General features: G+C 37.1%; 1 protein-coding gene across 2 annotated transcripts in view; it reads right to left on the reverse strand.

The window, feature by feature from the left end:
* Window positions 1–21,984, reverse strand: part of PDE5A (phosphodiesterase 5A) — a 134,156-nt gene that overhangs the window by 103,638 nt on the left and 8,534 nt on the right. Inside the window, exon 2 of one of the 2 annotated variants that reach the window (XM_061993935.1) lies at window positions 20,622–20,727. The exons of the other annotated variant lie outside the window; for it this stretch is intronic. The gene's annotated coding sequence lies outside the window, so the exon portion shown is untranslated. The remainder of the gene's footprint in view (window positions 1–20,621; window positions 20,728–21,984) is intronic. 2 annotated transcript variants of the gene reach the window in all.

Raw genomic sequence — 21,984 nt, forward strand, 5'->3', positions numbered from 1 at the left:
CCTCTTGATTCGTAAAAAGACTAGTGTGGTTACTGGTAAATATTTCTTACGTTCCCTGATTTGTAGGGTTTATGACTTCTTAAGATAATTGCAATATATCGAAACTTATCTCCAAGTTATTAGTTCATATATGTGGCTGACTGTGTCTAGCTTTTGTAGAAAAGGAGGGGAGAAACCTAAGGTGCTGGGTCACCTGTCTTGCCATGTTTAGCCATGTCACTCATGCACTTCAATAATAAATACATTTAGGGTAAGTGTAATGAAATTGACACTACATTAGCAGTAAAAATCTTGATTCCAATTATTCACAATTTTCTGTTTCCTGTAAAAATAAACCTTCTTTAGTAGGTAAGCCACTAATCCTTCACCCAAATTTCATTTTATTGCAGAATTCTGCAGGTTTGGGCTTGTTTAAATGTTAAATTTCCACCTCCCCAGCTTCTTTACACAGTCTGGGCTAGTTGTGCATCTGGTCTAAATTAACATTGTTCTGTTGATGCTATGAGAGATAGGAAGATTTCTATCAAGCAATGTCCAGTTCTGTAAAATTAAACATGTATTGTGTTATGGATTTGGATATAAATTGCTTTTGAATCAGGACTGCTTTCCATCAGCTCTGCACTTTATTTGCTATGTATGTAGATGTCATTAAGCACTGACTAGTCAGACCTGTATTACCTTAGTGATACATGCTCATCTGGATTGAGGATGAAAAGGAGACTGGCTGTGTCATGAGGTGCTCTAAAGACATCTCAATGGAGAGGACACATGAGAAAGGCAAATAGCTGGCTAAAAAACTATTAAGAGTAGAAACGGGATCATAAAGGTAGGACTATCGGTGGGTACCAAGTATAATGAGCTGGATGCAAATTGCCTCATGAGCTTATTAACTCCTAATTGCTCCCTGTAAAGCTGGAACCCTACAAGAGAATGCTCATGTGATACACTGCAGTTTCTTACGCTTCTCTCCTAAGCACCCATGACTGCCCATGGTTGGGGATGTGCTATTGGGCCAGCTGTCCCTGTGACTCTTCTCAGGCTCTACTTTTGATGCCATTTGTGATGTATTGGTAGAGTTATATATGGATGCAAATACATCAGAATGAGCCAGTGGAACAGATTGTTGGCCGATGTTAGTGTACTTGCATTGGTTTCAACAAAGTTGTACTGACAGCTGGGGAACTGGCTTGTGACAAACTACTCTGTTCCAGGACCTAACTACCAAGGTGCTATTAGTTACATGCTGGTGTATTACTGTTAAAGTTAATGCCACTATAGAAATGTACTATAAGAACAATACAGTCATGAATTGCAGTCTTTATGTATTATACTTTGTTCTTTACCGTAAGCTCATCTAAAATATGCCTTAGTCAGCTTTAAATATTCTCATACTAATGCAAATAAATGTCTAAAAGTAAAGAGAAACTACACTGTTTGAAAAAGAGGGAAATTGAGATTCAATCTGGTTCCTACCTGGAACAAGTCAAGAATAATGAGAAATAAACAATGTTGTTTTCTTCCTTCTTCTATAACATGTTTAAATAGTACATTTATTGCAAACATCTAGCACAGGTCAATGAATGAATGAATTAGTAGAATGAAAAGTCTACTGCTTTGGGCACCATAACTGAAAACAGAGTTAAACATTAAATTCACAGCCTTACGTATGATAAATTATTCTAAGTTAATTCATGTATGTTAATGCAAGGAAGCTACTCTCAACAGAGATGATTTATCATAAAGTTTTTCCCTGTGGAAGTTTGTTTATGATATTATATTCTTCCTAAGTGTCTGATGCAAAGAAGTAAAAGGCCAAATCATTAATATTATTGTCTTCAGTATTCTTTCCAGTGTTGTTACTCCCCACTTATTATTAGTCTTCTTTTTTTTTCCAATTTAAGCCTTTTACTATGTTACTGCCAACATCTGTAATATTCCAGACTGTCAGAAGAATAAGCAAAATATGTGAACGCAATAATTGTTACATCTGAGGTCTGAGGTTAGTCTGGAATTAGGACTTAGAAATTAATTAATATTTTTGTATTTTATGGTTCTATGGTCAGTCCAACTATAGATGTTGCTTGGCTTGAAAAGAATGTAATAATTTTTTTAGTGCTTCAATGTAGGATTCCTTGAAAATTAGATTTGTGTGAAATACAGGATAAATACATCTGAATCATCAATTACTTTTATAGATATTTCACACACCTTTGCACCAGAGAGACTCAATGTAGGACAGTGAAACTATTAAATAACCTCAGGCTGTTTTTTTAAATAGCAGATTTCCCTAAGATTGGACAAAATATTTTGTTTCAAAATTTAGGAAGCATAATTTTGAATTTGCAGCTATGCTTGAGATGAAGTTTAACTATATTAACTTCATAGCTCAGTGTCACTGTCACTAAATGACATAAAGTATGGTCAGCTGGCCAAAAATTCAATTATTTACACAATTCTACTTAAGCTGTTAAAAAGCTCTATAACTTTTGGTTCTGATCAAGAACAGTAATTTCAGTCTACTTCAGACAGTCTATTTAGGCTTCAGTTCACAAGTATTTTTGTACTACCCTGAGAGCAAAGATTACTATAAGGTATGGCACAACTGTGCAGGTAAGACTGATAGGTTTGTTGAGATCTGATTTATAAAAATATCTGAAGTGAAAAATGTTTCACTAAATCTCTGGATTTGTAAGACAATATTATGGGAAGTCTACAGTTTGCACCTTTCCACTGATTTGACATCAGACTTGTGAGGTCTGTCCAGAGCATCATTAGTCCTTTTCATGAAGCAATCTCTGGCAATGGTTCGGGTCTAAATTTTCCCTCGGAAATAACTAAATAAAATTATCATAAATAAACATTATACCACTCTTCTAAAATACTCTTTGAAATGTGTCTCTCCCACTTTTTTATGCTTAATGGTCTTCTAGGTCTTCATTTAATGATTTAATGTTTTTTTATGAAACACTACTTACTCCTGCTTCAATTCCTCTTTTTCAAAAAATGACTGGTGCCATAGCACATTAAAGATTCCCTTAGCAACACAGAAAAGACGCTTTTCCTTCAAGCTGCATCGCTGTCGTCTAAAGCACTTAAATCATGATCTTTTAACTATAGCTTTTCTGATGTTAATTAAGAGCATTTGGACTCAGATTAGCAATGAAATATTTGCACGTCAGATTTATATAATACACATTAAAATAGACTTAGATCCTTGTTTTAGACTTTACATTCAGTTTTATTAAATCCTGTCTTTACTGAGGTCGGCACTACATGGATACACAAAAGTTTTATCTAAGGGCTCCCAGTTGCAATGAAATCTGTTTATACAGTTCTGTATTTATTCTCTGTCACAATATGTCAGCTCTTCTAGAGTTATTACACTCTCCATAAACAGAAGGATATGTGTATGTGCACACTTCAACTTGAAGTTTACCCAAGCCTAACTGCAATGAAACATGACAAAGAAAATGAGTTGACATCCAAGATCTGTTTAGCTTGCTACAAACCCTTTCCAACAGCAGAGCCTGAATTCCTCTACTTAATCCTTTTCAAGACATTTGTCTCTTTCCCCCTTAATGGAAACTCTTCCTAAAGAAAAATATCTAATCTGAATCATTTTAACTTAAATAATTAAAAACTTATTTTCTTGCAAATAGGGAAATGTAATTTTTCTTCATTACAACAAATTCTTGAAATTTTCATTTCAAGCTCAAACTTTCGAAACATTTTTTCATTCAAAACATTTTCAGCACAAAATAAAAGCTCACAGCTTTGCTTCTTGCAGCTTTGCTCTAGTTTGTAACAGGAGAACTTCATTGGGGAATGGGACTCTCTAAATCTTGGTAGAATACTTGTCTTTCAATATTTCTCTTCTTCCTGATATATCATTCTATTTAGTTACTATAATCTATGCATACCCTATCTTTTCATGAGTTTTGGTCTATTATAACTCAAGTACCAGGTCTGGTAAACTTCTTCAAATCAAATTTGAAAGCATTTATTTCAAAATGAGGTCTCAAAACCATAGATAAATAAGCAACAGTTATTTGTAAAACTTTTCAGGATAGGGAAAAGGCTCTTGATTATCAGATAGTCAGATATTAACTACTTTCCTTTCTTTCCTCCTTAATCTCATCCTTTGTTACTAGGCAGTAAATATTGAAAGCTCTGGAGAGAAATAGTCTTTGATTTACTCCATAGTAAGGCAGAAAGATTTGTGGTGATCTCATTGTTTGGGGTGGGTTAATGCAGCTGAAAGATAAGTTTTCTTACACAAAAAAGGATGAAATCTCCCAATGTGGTTAACTTATGTCTTTGTTCTGTTTGTGTAGGCAAGCTCAGTTCATTCGAGGACAGCTGACAAAAAAAGGGTCCTGATATTACAAATTTGAAGCTCTTTAAAATTTGTAAGTGATGTATGTCTGAGCACCTGTGTACACAGGCCCAGCTGTAGAAAATACTCTATTTGTGAACATTTGGCAAACAAGTTTTTTACTTGTAAGATTGTGTGCTAAAGGCAAAACGACTCTGGATTCTAGTTTGAATGGATGTGCAGGAAGGATATCTGCAAAAGCAAACTTCCATCTTTTTTTGAAATGCTGGGTTTTTTACAGAATAAATTAATTGAACAGACATAGAACTGCTGCTGAAGGATTTGTGAACAAACGATGGATATCCTTTCTGTAAGAAAGCTCAGACTGTTCAGTTAGAAAAGAGATAAGATATACAACTAAGAAACATAACAGGAAAATTACAAAGTTCTGTGAGTAAATGTTAAATGATTGCAAATAAGAAAATAAAGACCACATATGGGCCACTGAAATTTACAGATGATTAATTAGATTTTATCTTTCTGGTAGCATTTAGCTTGTAAATAGCCCTTGTGTTTCTGCTATATGTGGTTTAATTTTAGAATAACATTTTACAAGCACAAACAGAGAATTTTTTCTTTAAAAAAATAGATAACATTTGGGTTTTGTTTACCTTTCCAAAACATTTTTTCTAGTTGAAGCTTTTAAACCTAATTGAATTTTCAGAAAATTAATTTCTTTTGGCATAAATCTCTTTAAGAATTCTGTCTGGAACATAGATTTAGGATTAGAGGAGTCAGTAGAAATAAATGAATGCATCTACTCACCTATAGACAAATATGACAAATAAGGTTATTATATCCTCCAGCTATGTCTGTTTACCATTCTTTAGACTCCCCAGTGAATGTTTTTGTGATGTTCTCTTGCAGTTTTGCTAAAAAGGGATAAAAGACTACATTCTGAGCCACTTCAGTGAAGAGTAGACTAGACTTTTTATTGTGCTTGAAAATAAACTAATCATGGTGTGGAGACAGAGAAAACAATATGAAGGTTTCTAATATTAATTTACTATGTCTGTTCACCAGGCAAACAGCATTCCAGTTTGATTTGATTTGTTATGGGTATTTCCCAAAACACTCTTTCATTATGATGCAGGGTGCTTCATTAAAAGAGTAGTGATAAATGGTAAAAAGCATTAGGGAAACCACCCACGTGTAGTGGAAGCAGTTCTATAAATTGGAGAGGTGGAGAGTGAATAAATCTTGATGTTTGTAGCTGGTGCTAATGTATTGTAATTTCTAGGCTTCATTCAAGATCCACCTAAGTCATGGAAATTGCTTCACCAATTTGAGGTTTGTGATACAGTTTCTAGCTTGAATTTTTGTGTTAGTTAGACTCCTTTCAGCTGGTTGGTGCACAAGTGCCATTTTCTGTCTTGTGAAATGGGCTTTCTCGTATTTTCTTTTGATCTTGTTCCTATTCTCTGTGGGAAAGCACAGTTCAGGCCCTATGTTAGAAAGCCACTTGCTCATTCCCTGCCAAAACACTGCCAGTACTGTGTATTTCAGTGCTGTGTTGCAGGTCTGCAAAGCAATTTGTGCTTAGGATCACCTGGCTATTCAGTGTGGATTTAACTCAGCTCCCATAGTGTCTGACTGCTCACCTCCATTAGCACTGGTTTTATATATGTAGAACTGATTATATGAATATGATTCTTTCCTCCAGCCTGTACTCTTCTACACGGTGATGGTTTCTCAGCTCTAAAAATTAGTTTTACTTTTTCTCTTGTACACTTCAAGTCTTGTATGGCACCTGAATTTGAGGATGCTTTAAAATGTTATGCAAGTACTAAAGCAGGCCGTTTCATCTCTGAAAGAATAAACTGAAGTGGAACACAAGTCAAGAAAGTTTCCAGGAGAGGAAGCAAAAAACTGGCTGTTTATTCATAGCCAGATGTACTTGTCTCTTTCTCTGTCTGTTTGCATAAGTTCTGGCTCAGCTTTCTCCTTGTTTGTGGTTTGCAACTATGAATGAATATTATGACATTCTGTCTCCCAGTGGTTCCATGTAAATAATTATGAGGAAAGGAGAGGTAGATGGAGTTACACACCCATTTTGCCTTTTAGCAGATATTCTGAAATTTCATACCCAGACAAAACATGGCATACTGTTTAATATGTCTCACTGCCTTCATTCATTCTGCTAAATTTCTGCTGTGTTTAACAGGGGAATTGTGGCAAGCAGTTTCCAGCTGGAAAGGTGAAGTTATATCCTAGATGCTAGTATGAATGAATGAATTGCTCAGAAAAAACAGAAGATTCACTTCCACTTGTTAACTGTGAAAAGAAGGAATGAAATACTATGATTAAGACTGAGTTATTTAGAAGTTCATAGTTAAGACAGTAAATATTTTAACCAATTAGAAGAGCATGTCAAGCTTTCAATTAGGAGCTCTGAAAGGTCCTTGACAGATAAAAGGCCAAAAAGCATTGAAGCTTAAACACCAACAGGCTCTTTAGTTTCCGCTAATATTCTGGAGTAGAAGCAGCTCCAGTGAAAAGTGAAATGCCAACATGCAATTGTGGCCCTGTTGACTGACAAGGACTTTCAGTGGGGGCAAAAGGGACAATAAGTGCTGCACACTCATGGTGAATTTGAGCAAGTAGCTGCTACATACTAATTTCTTCAAACTTTCTGCCTACCTGGGAAGGATTTGAATTCATGCTTATCATACATCTGTGATGTAAAGAAACACCATTTTGCACATGAGAAATCTGAGTGTAGCAAGTTCACAGCCTGGTCTTCAGAGTTACTGCAAGAATCCAGCCTAATCTGAAGAAAACAAAGCCCAGGAATATCCCAGGAACTTTGCAAACTGAGAGTCTGGGAGCAAGGAGGAATCCTCACAGGCTAGCCTGGGAATGGGATGTTTTCCTGGTAATATGCAGTGTTTTAATCACAAAGTATTTCTACTTAAACAAAATGAGACTTGAGGTGATCAGGGAAAAAAACCAAAACAAAATGGTCTTCTTTATTCATTAGATATCAAAATTTATAATGTTTATGTTTCCATCTCTGGAACGTTGAACAAGTGATACTGTGATTTGGTTGTAGGGCTGAGTTTAACCAATTGTGTATCAAGTGCCTTTATAGGCAAGAGACTATTTGGCTTTGATTACAGTTACTCGACAATTTTGAATATCGGGACAAAACTCTTGACGGCAAGCCCAGAGCTTCGAAAGTGTACAAGTAGAGACTACGTTCCTCTGTCTATTAAGAGCTGTCTCATTGAAATGAGGTGGAAGACCCCTCTAATTTCTCAGCTTAGTGGGCAACGAGATCAACTGCTCTTCCTGCCCCTTCTCTCTGGGTAGTACTGCCTCCCTCAGATGCCATCTCTTCAGCAGATGCAAGTGAGTGAAGTAATGGTATTAGAAATCTTGACTGATTTCACAATGTAAAAATATAGTCCCCAATTGCTTAAAGGCTTCTTATTTTTTGACACCAGAACTGTGTTCTTTACAGATGAGTACTTCACCTCTGATGAACTATAAAATGTTTTTCCTCAGGAGAATCACAACTCAATTTTACACATTTGGAATGATGATAATTAAGAATGTCACACATGAATTGCATTGCAGTAGCCTGGAAACAAGTTATATTACATGGGGAGCAGCTGGGCATACCATTACGAGAATTTTTTGCTCTCAGTAAAGAGTAGCTGGATAATGTGAAATACTGTGTGTTGATGCAAACCTGTACTGATCTTACCTTGTAACTGATTCATCAGGTGAAATTAAAAAAAAATAGTAGTTTTTAAAGCTTGCTTATATAAATTAAAGTATGTTTGAATAACTCTGAGATAAAATATCACTGTACACAAAAGGAACAAAAATATCCCTAGAGCATTCCTGGGGATATTTACTATCCCTCCAAACAAAACTTTTCTTCTAGTGCACAGCTATGTAGCTGCACATATTCCTGTTAACAGTGTCATTAATCTTTCCTGCAGTAATCTCTACCACTCAGCTATTCACATTCAGCACCTGGGTCAAATTTGACCTGACAAATTTGTCCTTGAATACTATCATTTACAAAGTCTGTGTTAAAAAAAAATCCACTTATTATCAGAACTGCTGCATTTTATCAAATAACTGCCACCAGCTCTTGCCTGAAATAGTTCATTTGCAAAGCTGTTGCCACTGAAATGTGTAAACCAACCCTCAGTTAAAGGCTTGTTTTGCTTTTTTTTTATTAGCGATAGCAAATGAACTGCAGATGGAGCACTGTTTATATTTTCCCATCATCTCTGGAGTGCCTGGAGCTATTGCTGTGATGTCATTACTTTGGTCAGGATATAGAGAAAGCAGCAACACTGGAAATATTTATTTACTGGGTTAGGGCCAGTTTCACTTTTGCTGGCTACATGACCTCACTTTTCCCGTAGAGCTATAGTGGAAACACAACACTAAAAAAATCCCCATCTGATATATCAAAAAGGAAATAGGAAGAACTTGTTCTTAGACTGTATGTAGCTTCATGCCACAAGGAATTTTCGTTTGTTTGGGATATGTATCTGAAATCTCTGTCACTAAAGTACTGGCCTTTCTGGCTGTGACACCTGAATTCTGACAGATTAAGGCATGTGGTTTGTTATGTTCCTACTCTCAGGTGACTACCCCATCTTTCTACAGAAGTTAAACTGCAGGAGTTACAGAAGTGAATGATTGCAGTTAAATTTGCCAAATTACAAATGACAGAAGTTGCAGGACTGGCATGTGTTTGTCATGGGATGATCACCTCTGGCAGAGAGGTGTGTGACAGTTGAGAGTTGTAATGCCTTGAAACATTATAGCTAAATCTACCAGTGTCCATCTGTCCCAGTCAAGGATAGCAGATGTAGATTCAAACATGTGATCATCTATTATTATTACAATGTATACTACTGAAGTACAAATGTTCCACAAACCACTGTGATTGGCATGTAGAGTGGAGTAGGAAGTGAGGATAAAGCAGAGCTAAACAGACTGATGCAGCAAACCAAACCATCTGACCAACCAGAACTGTGTAGCAATAGTTCCCATTAGCACAGCATCTCTTTTGGCCCCAAGGCAGGTATAAAATTCAGGCAGAAATTCACACAAAAGAAGTGTAATGGCTTTGGGTGGATTATTTCTTAGCATTGTATTGATTGTCTTACATAGAGTTCGATCCTAGGTACTGCACATAGAGCAGAAGAATCTTGTCTTCACATAGTGCAGCAACACCCCTACTACCTTGTTTTTCTCTGCCACTGTACGGGATATCACTAACTTAATCTTTGTTTGATAGAGAATGTTATGATAGGCTCATATGGTTTGTTTGCAACTTTTACAATTAGTAGTACAAAACACTTGACAGACAATGAGGAAGTAGTAGTGTAAAGAAACCTTGTTTTCTGACCAAGTAGACAAAGTTCCTTTTGAGATACCACTACCGTGATTTGTTTCCTTTACTATTGCTTGTGTGCTTTCCAGACCTCTGTTATGAGGCTTTCTCAGTAACTGTCTCAGTCACTGATGTGACTTACAGAGTTTCTGCTACAAGTACAGATCAACAGATAAAGCCTGGTATAGAAAGCAAGCAAGCTCATGATTAATTTCCTGAATTAATGCTGCTTTGCTTTATGCACAACACTTAGCAGAAGGGCTAAATGACTATCTCCAAATTCTATAAAGAAGGAAAAGTCTCTTTGGGATGACCAGTTCCATAAAAGCCCATTTGTAGTTCTGGTTTAAAGTGCTCTGACTGGGCCCTGGGCAGGTTGTTAAGAGATGGATCATTTCTGGCTGTGAAGATGTCTGTAATATATATTAACTATAAGGCTGATTGATCTCTTTCTCATCCTAACATTATCAGGTCTGTAGGGATACAGCCAGGTTGGGTGATCAGATCAGGGAGTGATGGTTAATTTGTCTTTGAGCAATTACTGCTAGTCTTACATGGTGGAGATGTGATCTCTGACCATAGCAAGAATCGTGGAAAGGCCTAATCCTAGGTATGCAGTTCTGCCTGGTCTAGTGTGAGCTGGTAAAATAGGGAAAAATTAGGTAGGTTTCAGTCCCTTCTCTCTAGCAGTTTTCAAGAAGCTTTACCTCCAATTCTGCTTTCAGAAATACGGAGTTCCTTCCAGCTCAGTTACACCAGACTATAATAGAAATGTGGGAATGTGTTCTTCCTATGGCAGACAAATGTCTTTTGCTTTTATTTTAATAATTAATTTTCAAGACATCTGCGATAAGTTATTTTGTTTTGACTGCAATGTTCAGTACTCAATTTCCTTGCTGTCTGTAGGAAGGTGCATTATTATGTGTTTAATATTCACTTAAGGCTCACTTAAAGGTTTTATTGCAGCATGCTTTTAAATTGTGTAGAGCTTATTTCTGGAGAGATTCTGTTCCTCTGTGTGTGTTTAATTGATATTAAAAAAAAGAAAAAAGGTGAAATTTTAAAGATGTTGGTAGTATCTCTGAATATTTATATTGGAGGGGATTTCAGGAAGTAATTTAGTCCCATTCCTCTGCTTCAAGCGGAGGTAATGTCAACCATAGAGCAGGATGCTCATGGCCTTTTGCCGTCATATTTTTGGAGTCTGAGACTTGAGGCTTCCCAGCCTGTTCAGTGCCTCTCAGTAGGAGCCACAATGAAATGTACTCAGTGCAGCCACTCTGTTCGACTCTCAGGCAGACTTGGAAATAGCTTGGTAGAGATCAGAGTGCTGTGACCAGTGATTCTGAATCTACCAGTTTGTTACAGAAAACCTTTTTTCAGCTTTTCTGTATTTAACTCATGCTTTAAGGCAGAGGAAAGTGAACGTTCAGTATGGCTTCACAGGGAGAAAGAACAGCACGGAACACAATTTTCTAAAGGTCAGAAGAGGGACATAGGGGAAGATATTTTGGCAGCTGAAGCCAGTCATGAAGTTTCTTTCTGTTCATTTGATCTGGTTTCTTCTGATCCTCCTTCATCATAACTCTTTTGATCACTACTATTGTCTCCTTCTCTGAATAATGTGACTTAGAGTCCCTCAGGCTTGTGGGGGTGCGGCGGAAATTGTGTTTTCAAAGAACAATGAAGTACATAGAACTTGTATTCTGTCATATTTTTTCCTTCATAACTACCCATTGACCTTCCAGACTTGGACAAAATGTTGGTTGCCCCACACAGTCAGTTTCTCTGATTCTGCCCAGCTATAGATGTATGCAATTAGAAGGGAATGCAGATAAACGAGATCATGTGAGAAAACTGGGGGAAAAATTCCCCTCTCTGAGCAAAGTCCCTGAGAATCTCTCCTACATGGTTCTTAGAAGAAAACAATGAAATACTTCAAGTAATAGGAACAGGTGATAGGAAGAGAACAGCCACTGTGGTGCAGCTGCAAATTGGAAGGACTAGCCTGGGTAACTTAAAAGGCATTTTTACCCTTAAGCTAGATTCTAATTTTGGTTGTGCTGGGGTAAATTAGGTGTAACTTTACTGGCATGAAAGGCTCTGGTCAATGTGATCTAGCTTCATGCTCTTGAAACTGAGGTCAAAGCCACTAACTTTTCTAGGCAAGTTCTGCCCAAAATAAATGAGTAGAGCAAGGTCAAGCCTATGATTTTATTCTTTCTAGTGGATGCTTGCACAGCTCAGTATTGACAGCTTGCTTTTTCTCTTAAAGGGCTGCTTTTGGCACCTGAACTGGCAATTGTCTGGCCACAGCTATTCAACTGCCCTTTTCTGATATGATGGGTTAAGGGTAGGCCAGCTTGCAAAATAAAGATGCAAAGTGACATGAAGTAACTTTTTTGCTACTGTAAGAAAGCTATATTGGATTCTAGAGGTTGAAGTTCAGTCTGTTATAAAAATAGAGCTTGTTTTTAGCCTATACCAATTTTCTTCTGGCACTTCAATTTCAAGTTAGTTAGCCAGATGCAGAGCAGAGATGAAAGTCTCAAAGTAAATACCTGTAAACTCATTTTAAATAATCTCTAGCATTTTTCTTGATGGTAACACATAAGCATGGGGCAGCTACCAAGATTCAGATCCAACTTAGAGTGTTCTGCTTAGCCACATGTGTTCTCAGCTTGGAAGCTTACATATACACTAAGAATGCCTTTTCTCAAGTTAATATTCACTGTTTGAACTTCCAACATTTCTGGTCATAATTGTATCACATCTTATAGCCAGAAGAGAACTAAGTGCCTTGCCTCAGGGGAAAAGCAGTAGCACTGCAAGTAGCAACTTTCTATCTCCATGCACATTAATTGTTCTGCATCACATATCTTTCTTGGGGGTCTCAAAGTCTGCCTGACTGTTGTGAGGAACTGTGCTAAAATCTTCAGGAATTTCCTCATAGGAATGATTTTTTGTATTGCTTTAGAATTAGGGAATTTCTTTAGCAACATGCTGTGTAAGAGATTACTAATAAATAGAAATCTAGCTGCTTGGCTTTGCTGCTTTTGTGTCTTAAAGCGCTTTTTTTTTACTTTAGGAAAAAGAATAATTATTTTCATTCATGTTAGCAAACCAGTGAAAGCTGAAGTTTGGTGTGGGTGTTTACTACATGCATGTGCAATATTATGTTAAGGGACTAATCTGAAAATAGTGAGTAAATGAAAAAAAAAATACCCTCCTGAAGCTGTTTACATGTCACTGCTAAAGGTCAAATGTATTGAATATTCATAGTCACTAGGTGGCAATGAGATGTGGCATTGCAGCTGGAGACACGAGGGGACACCATCTGCCATAACATTGGGAACTGGATATAAGAAACCATATTCCTGTTAACTGACCAACACCACGCATTGAGGCTTCTGACAGATCTCAGCTTACTAACAATGACTGCAGTTTCATTTAAGATTCATTCGGAATGGATCAGTTTCCATTTTCTTGGTTGTCTTTTGTCATTTGCTACTTAGCAATGTCATCTACAATGTTTTAACATTCTCAATGTCCTTTGCCAAGCAATCATGTCCTGTTATTTCAGCTGTGAGCATGATAATCTATTGAAGTGATGAGAGCTTTTTTTAAAAGAAAATGCTAATTATCTAGAGCAGATATCAAGCTCAGTGTAACTGTACAAGTTGGTGTATATTCTTTCCAGCATTAAGAAGAAAGAACATGAAGGGTATTCTGCTCATGTAGCAAAGAGGTGCTGATAATTTAGGAATGAGCTACAAGGGAAATATTTTTCTCTTGGCTTATCCTCTGGTTGTAACTTTTACAGAGAAAAGGGATAAAAATATATTTTATCAGGATGTTTTCCTATTGAGGCAAGGAGAAAATACTCAAGCACCAGCAGCAGTCAGCTGTAATTGTCCCAGGTTGCAGTAATGTAGGCATTAGGAAATCTTAATTTTAATGAATAGTCTAAGAAACCTTTGTTTGTAATAAGGCATTGCTCTGTAGGTATCACCCTTAAACTGAAGCAATCTTGTTAGTAGTAGAATACTACTTCAACAAATAAGGGCTTTATATGCATTTCCATTTCTTGAGAAGAAACTGCTTCAGAAGCAGCCCCAGGTTGTGTTTTTTCACTTCATTCACCACATTTAGCCCCTAATGAAGGGCAATCTGAGTTAACAGAATTGAGGTGTTCTACATGAGGTGTAGTATGTGCTGCAAATGCTTATTAGAAAAAAAAATTGTACTAAAAGGAAGTTGCTGCAGCAAAGTCAAACATTATGGACATAAAGCAGCAGTGTTGTAGATATTCATGCTAATTTAATTTCTTCCATATCCATTATGCTATCAGTCTTTAATTATATAATCAGTCCCATAGTTTTCTCTCATTTTCTGCTTATTTGTGCTGGAAACAAAAATGTTTTAGTCAGAACTTTGGCTGAATACACTTTGAGATAATGAAACTTACATGCTCAGTGCAATCATTTTTTATGTACATAAAATGAAAATGAAAATATGCTTTCTTTGGTCAAGAGATGTGATCTTAACAGGTAAAGAAAAAAAAGCCCATACAAAGTTTAGAAAGGGCAGGGAGTTAAAAGCCAGAGAAAGGACATGGTAACAGTGAAAAGATTGAATTTCATACAATAAGCAGTGTCAGCATGTGCATTGCCTAGCCAAAGTAAACCACACAATAAGTTACTGTATAAACAGAGAATCATAAAGTGTAGGATCTTGAGTTGGCACCCATGCAGTTCTCTTGTGATTAACTTGGATAAGAGAACCTAATGTGATTCCAGTTCCTGAAGAGGTACAATAACTTCTAATTGTTGGAAAAGAATTGTTTTGCAGGTATGCTGAAAATTCAACTATCGGATCCATTTCTATTTAGCTCTGGTTTGGAAGGTGTTTTAGGAGAATGGCAGTTTAACAGAGCATCTGGATCTCATTGAAGAGCTGTTTTTTGTTTGTGTGTTTCTTAATTTATTACTACACCTTCCAGATGGGCTGATGGAGGCACAAAGAGGATAAGACATTGCTCAAAGTCACAAAGCAAATTTGTATCTCTTCTTAAATTTGAAAGCTTTATTTTGCCTTTTGGTTTAAACATTAAATGTAAGAACTTACAATACTACTTGATAGTGTTCTTGCTTGTCACTTTAACTTGTAAAATGTAATAACATTCCTCATTCTGGAGCCTATTTTTTAAAAGAAGTTGTAGAAGGCTTTATTTTTTCAGTTTTGTTTTGGTCTGCTGCTGCTGTTTTGTAGAGACAGTTGTTATTGATTTTCCTTATTCAGAAGCACACAGAGATGTGTGCGTGTCTGTGAGGAGATGTGTGTGTGTCTGTGACTTGATAAGACTGTGTACAATTGTATATAGCACAACTTATTTGTCTGGTATTTCAGCAAATGCTGGTGTCTCACTTGATTACAGATGTCCTTGTGCTGGAAATAAAAAAAATCAATATTTGATTCTTAATATGGATAGAGAAATAGTGCAACATGTCAACTACTGTCTGTATTGTGTTGTTTACCCTGGTTATGAGTCTTCCTGCTGGCTGTTCATCCCCTCAGTATCCATTATTTCTGACCAAAACTTTGCTTTCAAAACAGAGCTGCAGTCACACCCATGTTCTGATTGCTGCCTGCTGTGTTCTTCTCTCACAGGATCATTGACATTTTTATCGAGTTTGTTGTCCTCCCACTCTGTTAAACTCTGCCAAAATTCTGAATGTATTAGACCTCCTGTAAGTAAAATAAGGAAATCCAAAAGGAAATTCCACTTGGAAGCCTCCTTTGATTCTGTTAAGGAAAACTATATTTTTAGTTCTCTATTTGAAGGGGAAAACCCAACTCTAGCCATTTAATTGAAGATATGTGTAATCTTGTTCGTGCTGGCTGTTTACCACTTAGATAAGTTAATGTCATTTCTGACATCTGTAGATCATATCCTTTGGACTTCTGCATAACCCAGCCAAATCATTTGAATGAGCATGAAGTGGAAAGAAAGGAATTTATCCTAGGGTTTATTCTGAATGCAATACATAGTTTTACATGAGATAGGAAGAAGGCTCTTGAAACAGTAAGTAGCAATACATCAAGAAGCAGTCATTTGGGTCTCAAATCTTCAGGTATATGTTCATGCTTACAGCTCTAATTACTGCAAGTGAGCTGGAAAGACTCATATTGGCTCAGTTCTTCTTTAATGAGCTGCTGATAACAGCCATATAAGCCAGTAAGTGAAAGAACAGAAAGCACTTGGCCAACTTCAGACACTATTAGGACCAACTTCTTTTTTGTTCACGATCCATGCAGAAAAAGGCATGGACGATTCCAATTTACTTTTTAGCACATAAATGAGATCAGACCATCTCTCTTACTTTTGTGGAACAAGATATTTCCTAATGTAAATTACCACATCCACATGGATGTTTTATTAGAGGAGCCATCCTAGCTGAGATCATTGGAGTACTTTCTGTTGCCTTTCCTCCTGCCCTGCCTTTGAACTACTCCTGTGTTCGAATGGTGTGGAGATAGAGCCACAAACCTTCAGGAGCATAAAGCAGCCTTATGAAAGCTGTGGGTTTTAGTCACCAAGCTGGTGAGAAATCCTGAAAGATAGATAGTACCTTATTGTAAAACTGGTACATAACCCATGGTTCTCCTACATGCAGCTGCAAGTGTGATGGTAGGTAGTCAAATTCCTATGTTTGAATAAAGATGTATATATCACTGCGGCTCTTAAAGAATCACAATGTTTGTGTCGTTCCTCTAACTAAAATTCTCACGCCCTAACCAAAGATTCACATGTTTCTTACTCAACTGGCAATACTTAAACATTGTCAGGATTTGAAGCTCTCAAAGCCATTGGACAACCATCAGTAAATACAAGAGTTCTTTGGAGAATCGATATCAGTAATTCTACCTGTGTCAGCCAAAAATGCAGTAAATTAATACAAAGAAAAGAGCATGCTGACTAGTGTTGGAAAAAAAACAGGCTTGGCAAACAAAAGCATGCAGAGCACGATGCTTTAAAGTGGTGGAATTTGTTGCTTTATTCTAATTTACTGTGTTTGAAGATTTATGTGAAGCTGTGATGGCACAGGGGACAGTAGTGATGGGGAACCAGGGGGAAACATAGTTTCTGTGCAGTAACCACTCTTGGAGAAACTTAAAACCCAAATTGTTCTGAGCAAATTTCTAGTGCCAATTATGTTCCAAAAGTATTTCTAAGGCAACCTGCCCATGCAATTTTTCTCTTTTCAAGCTTAAAAAATAGCAAAATGATAGTGTGCATCCGTCCTTTTGACTCTGGAGAGCACAATAAGGCAATTGAAAAGTCACTGGACTGGCCATGGAAGCTAGTTTATAGATTCTAGCCAAAAGCGTGAAAGTTGTAATTGGTGTGGAAGAGTTTTCTTCTCTTAATCATGCCTTTATATTTGACCTCTTTCTAGTCTTCTTAAAGAACAAGTCATTAGCCACTGCTTTGGAAGAAGGGCTTGAGGAAGCAAGCATAGATTGATATTTGTTTGACCTTTCAGCTCTCCTTTCCTTTGAAACCAAGATTACTTCTGCTGTATACAATTTGGATTACATAGGGATTCTAAACACCTGAGGGAGTGAGGCAAATGGTAATTTTAGGGTCAGATTTTCAAAGGAATGTGGCTGCAGTGACTGAGACAAGGAGTGAGACCCTTTGGGGAACTTCCATATGTTGGCTGGTGTGCATTTTAAGAAAGTTTGATAGGTGTAATCAGAGTAGTTTCTCAAGCTGCTTGAATGAAAACAAGGGGCTTCAATGGGAGGCCAAACTTTGAAAGTTCTAACTGCTGAGGACAGGTCTTACTCTATGTGTATGTTGAAGACCTCACATCAGGAAAAATATTTGAGCACAAATGCAGTATGTAAAATAAAAGAATGAAATGAACAAAAAAACCTCAAGAAATGTGTTATCTGCTTCACTTGTTCAACAGAGAGCAGACTGCTTTCCCCAGGACCCAAAAAGGTTTAGGAGACTGACCTTTGAGAGAAATTGTTCCAATCTGTCTAGAGACAAAAGATTCCCAAAAGAGTTACGTTTGACAGAAAAGTGGCTACAGAAATGTTCCTCTTAGACAGAATGACACCATATCAGAGACATCCAATGAAACAGAAACATTACTCACCATTTTGTAGAATGGATACCATTTTAAGTATTCATCACATTTATTACATATGATTATTACAGCTAATCTCTATTTGATAAAAGCATGTTGCATCAATTACTGTGCTTGTATTTGCTTAACAGTGGAAATAAACTCAACTGTTGTGCTTCTTAGGGCCATTTATGATATGCCCACATCTCTGGTAGGAATTAAAGTCTGTGACTCAAATAACTATACTATTATGGCAAATAGGCCAAAACCTACACTATGTAGTTCTGCATGCAATTGTTTCAAAATTTCCTAGAGGCCAGATGCACACCAAAAACAAAGTGCTGCAACTTAAGGCAACAATACTAATTCCATAAGCATATCGCATCATCCAATATAAGGAAACAAAAGTCAGGGCAGCTGATTTAATCATCAGAAAACATTGAATTTGGTTAATATCTTTCAGTGCTTAGTTGTTTTAATGATGGTAGGATTTGTTTGATAATATCCAAATATAAATACTGCTTGTAGAATGTAACTCTAGGTTACTGTGGGGTTTTTGTTGTGTGTTGGTTTTTTTCCCTTCTTCCCCCTAGTTTGTTAGAATTTTGGCTTGATCTTGGGTAACTAAGACAGAAATGTCAAAGTACAGTAAATCCAACATAATACTTGCTTACCCCAAAACACACATTACAAACCACTGGAAGAACACAATATTATTATGAATTATTTAATCAAGAAAACAGATAAAAAATATTAGCTTTTCAGATGGCAAAGAAAATACAGTTCAGGAAGCTAATGAGTGATGGAATGAATGTATTGCATATACATCTTACTATGCAAGATACATATAGTTCAGTCTTGCTTCTGTAGTAGTGCGTGGAGTCACAAAATGGTGGCAGTTGGAAGGGATCTCTAGAGATCATCCAGTCCAATCCCCTGCTAAAGCAGGTCCACCTAGATCAAGTTTCACAGGAATGTGTCCAGATGAATTTTGAAAACCTTCAGAGCAGGTCACTCCACAACTTCTCTGGGCAGCCTGTGCCAATGCTTTGTCACCTCTAAAGGCAAAGCAGGAGTTACTCCAGTTGCCTGGAAACCAAGAGGAGAATAGCCTGAGAAGTAATTTTTCTTGGATTTCTGCTTCACATACAAGATTGTATGTTGGAATCTCATACATATAATGTTTGTCTTTTAAGCACAATTAATATCCTGAGGAAAAAAAATTATTATGCAGTTAGAGGCTTAAAGAGCTACTTGGAACTTAGGAATCCATCTCTAGGGTGTATGCTATGACCTGGAGCCAGGATAGCATTTTTCTCCTGTGTAGGTGAGTGAGGCTTGAGCAGAGCTGGTTGTGAGGGGGATGTAGCAGGTTTTGGTGTAGAACAGGCAAATGACACTACCTGTTTGTCCTTCCCAGAGCTGCCAGGCTGTACTGATGTAATTTACTCTGAATACACAGATGCTCTTTACTTTCTAATCAATTTGAAGGGATCACTAGCAATGGCAGGCATCTGTGAAACTGTTAGGGTGCATAGCTTTTATTGAATTATCTGTTTTCAACTTGCTTTATCGGGTTATTTGTCTTTAAGTCAGAGGCACATATAAGAGAAGGTGCCTCTGCCCAGGCAATTTAAACCTGTTGTATAAAGCCTTTGACTAGTGCCAATTACAAGGGCAAAGAATAGCCATTTTTTGGGGTTTCCTTTGATGTGTATGTAGAGGAAGAACGCAAACCACACTTCTGGCTTATCTGACCTCTCTGTGGTAAGTTCCAATCAGCTTTAGTTTTCAATTAACTATAAAAAGTGCAGAATTTTAAAAGCTGTTATTCCAAATTTTTCCCAGCACAAACTCCAAACAGCTGCACTTTCTTCTGGGAAATGCCTCGGAGGCTGAAGGAGGGATCCTTCTCTCCAGGTTTTTTTAGATGTTTTGCAGCTGCAAATATGGCCTTTGAGGTTAGCTCAGCTTCCTTGGAGAGTCCATTTATAGATGGGCTGGCCAAGCAATTTTGTGGTTATAAAGCATGACCTTGGTCTGTTCTTTCAAATGCCTGCTGCAGGAAGAAGAGTATGGTGATCAGAGAGCTGCATGTCTTCACCTTCTCAGACCCTGCTTTTGCACTCTTTCTGTCACCACCATTTGCAAACACGTACTGCATTTTGGAGCCCTACTAACATGTATGGACAGGTTTGGCTAACTCCCAAGTGAACACACCTGTGTGGGAAACTGTGTGTGCTGCCTGGCTGTGAGGTGCTGAGAGGTCTTGTTAACTCTGTGGGGAAGCAGAGGAGTCCTAGGCTGATATAAGTGCCTTGTTTCTGGTAGTTATGCACCCTAAACTTTCTCTAGCATCTCTTAAAGCCTCAACTTTAATATCTGGTTTACAATTATCTGACAACTAATTTAATAACAAGTCTGCAATTAACAAGCTGAATTTTTCCATCTCATTTTCTTCAGGGCCTCATCTGAAGGCTTTGTAATTACTAAGGGGCAGAACTTTGCAGATGCTGCACTGATCCCCTGATCTCTCTTCTAAATGTTGTTTAAAAAAATTAATTACCCTCACTGTAGTTTTCTTGCTATGCTATTCCTAAACTAAGCAAGTTCAGGAAGCTGCCTCTTGCACATGATTATAAATTGCTGATTGGGGTAAGACAGCTAACAGACAGCTAAAATATAAGAAAATATTAAATGCATTCTCATATTGTATGCATTCTGTAACATTATTACTCACCATAGACTCTGAACTTGGTTCAGGATAGCAAACATGAAGGAGATAAGTTCAGATCAGATATAGCAGAAGGTGTCTGGATTATAGCTCTTCTCTTGAAGAACTTTGCCTAAAAAGATATGAAGAAAATCTCAATAAAATATAAAGATTTCACCTATTGCTGATTACTTGAAAAATGCACAGAAGAGAGTCAGGAATTTAATAAGAGGGAGAAGAAAAGTAGGGTGCAAAGCATATCCTTAATAATTAGAAATTTCTAATTTGTGAGTGAAAAGAACAGCAGGTTTCATTCATGGCTTATAAACTCTGAAACTTGGAAGTGATAATTAATAGCAACCCACAGCTTGTTAAATCCATGATAGAAGGTTACAATTCATATGCCATCTGTATTTGGAAATCTTGTTGAAAGCTCTTAAAATGAGCTTATTGTTTGGTGCTGAAAACTCTTCTGCAGGAATGTGCCTCAAAGGACAACCATTTTCAGAGTAAGAACTGATAAATTCTATGAGGGGAGGAGGGCAACACTATTTTCATCTCTGACTTATCAATATTGTTCTGAAATTAACAGTTTCAGCTAGATCCAGAAGTCTGGGTGCTCTGTAGCAGTAAAGGAGCCATATTTGGCTAATAAGGAGGGATAGGAAAGGTGGATAAAGAAGAACAACTAGTGGATAGCAAAAGAAGAACTACTAGATGTTTTAATGGCAAAAACCCAAACCAACCAAACAGATGCTATTTAGTGAGTAAGAAGAAACAACTGAGGTTTAGAGATGTGACTGCAAAAGTCACATCCTGATCTTTTTCTATTCGTGGACTTGTGTGTTTTTGCAGCAGTCCAAAGAGAATGGAAAACCTTGGAAGCCAAACAGGATGGCATTTCTGTAAGCAAGACATGCTACAGTAAATCTGTAAATGATCTGACCAGTGTAACAAATAGCAACTTAAATGTATGTTATTGCATGGCTTGCTTTAGAGTTGTGGCTTAAACTGTAGGACGTGTACTTCGAGATGGCGTCCAGGTATTATTTCTTCCTAGTGAAGCTGATCTGGTTAGACTGTGCCATGTAACACAAAGTCCTGTCACACTTCCCTACCAAACACTCTGAATGTCTCTCAGAGAATTAAAAATGGGACAAAAATATAAAAATAAAATATTAAAGATAACTCAGTTGAAGATATCAGTTGACACAAGTTGAGAAAATTTGTTTTATTTAGTCTGGCAAAAAAGAGGACAGGTGATATGTCATACATATTACATCAAATGAAGTAGATGCTAACGAGAAGAGATTAAGCTAAGCAATAATGCTGGCACACCAGCAAATTCATAGTGACTTAAAGCCTTTTTAGATTGCAAAGTAGAATGGGC

The sequence above is a fragment of the Colius striatus genome, chromosome 3, assembly GCF_028858725.1.
Source record: "Colius striatus isolate bColStr4 chromosome 3, bColStr4.1.hap1, whole genome shotgun sequence".
Lineage (NCBI taxonomy): Eukaryota > Metazoa > Chordata > Aves > Coliiformes > Coliidae > Colius > Colius striatus.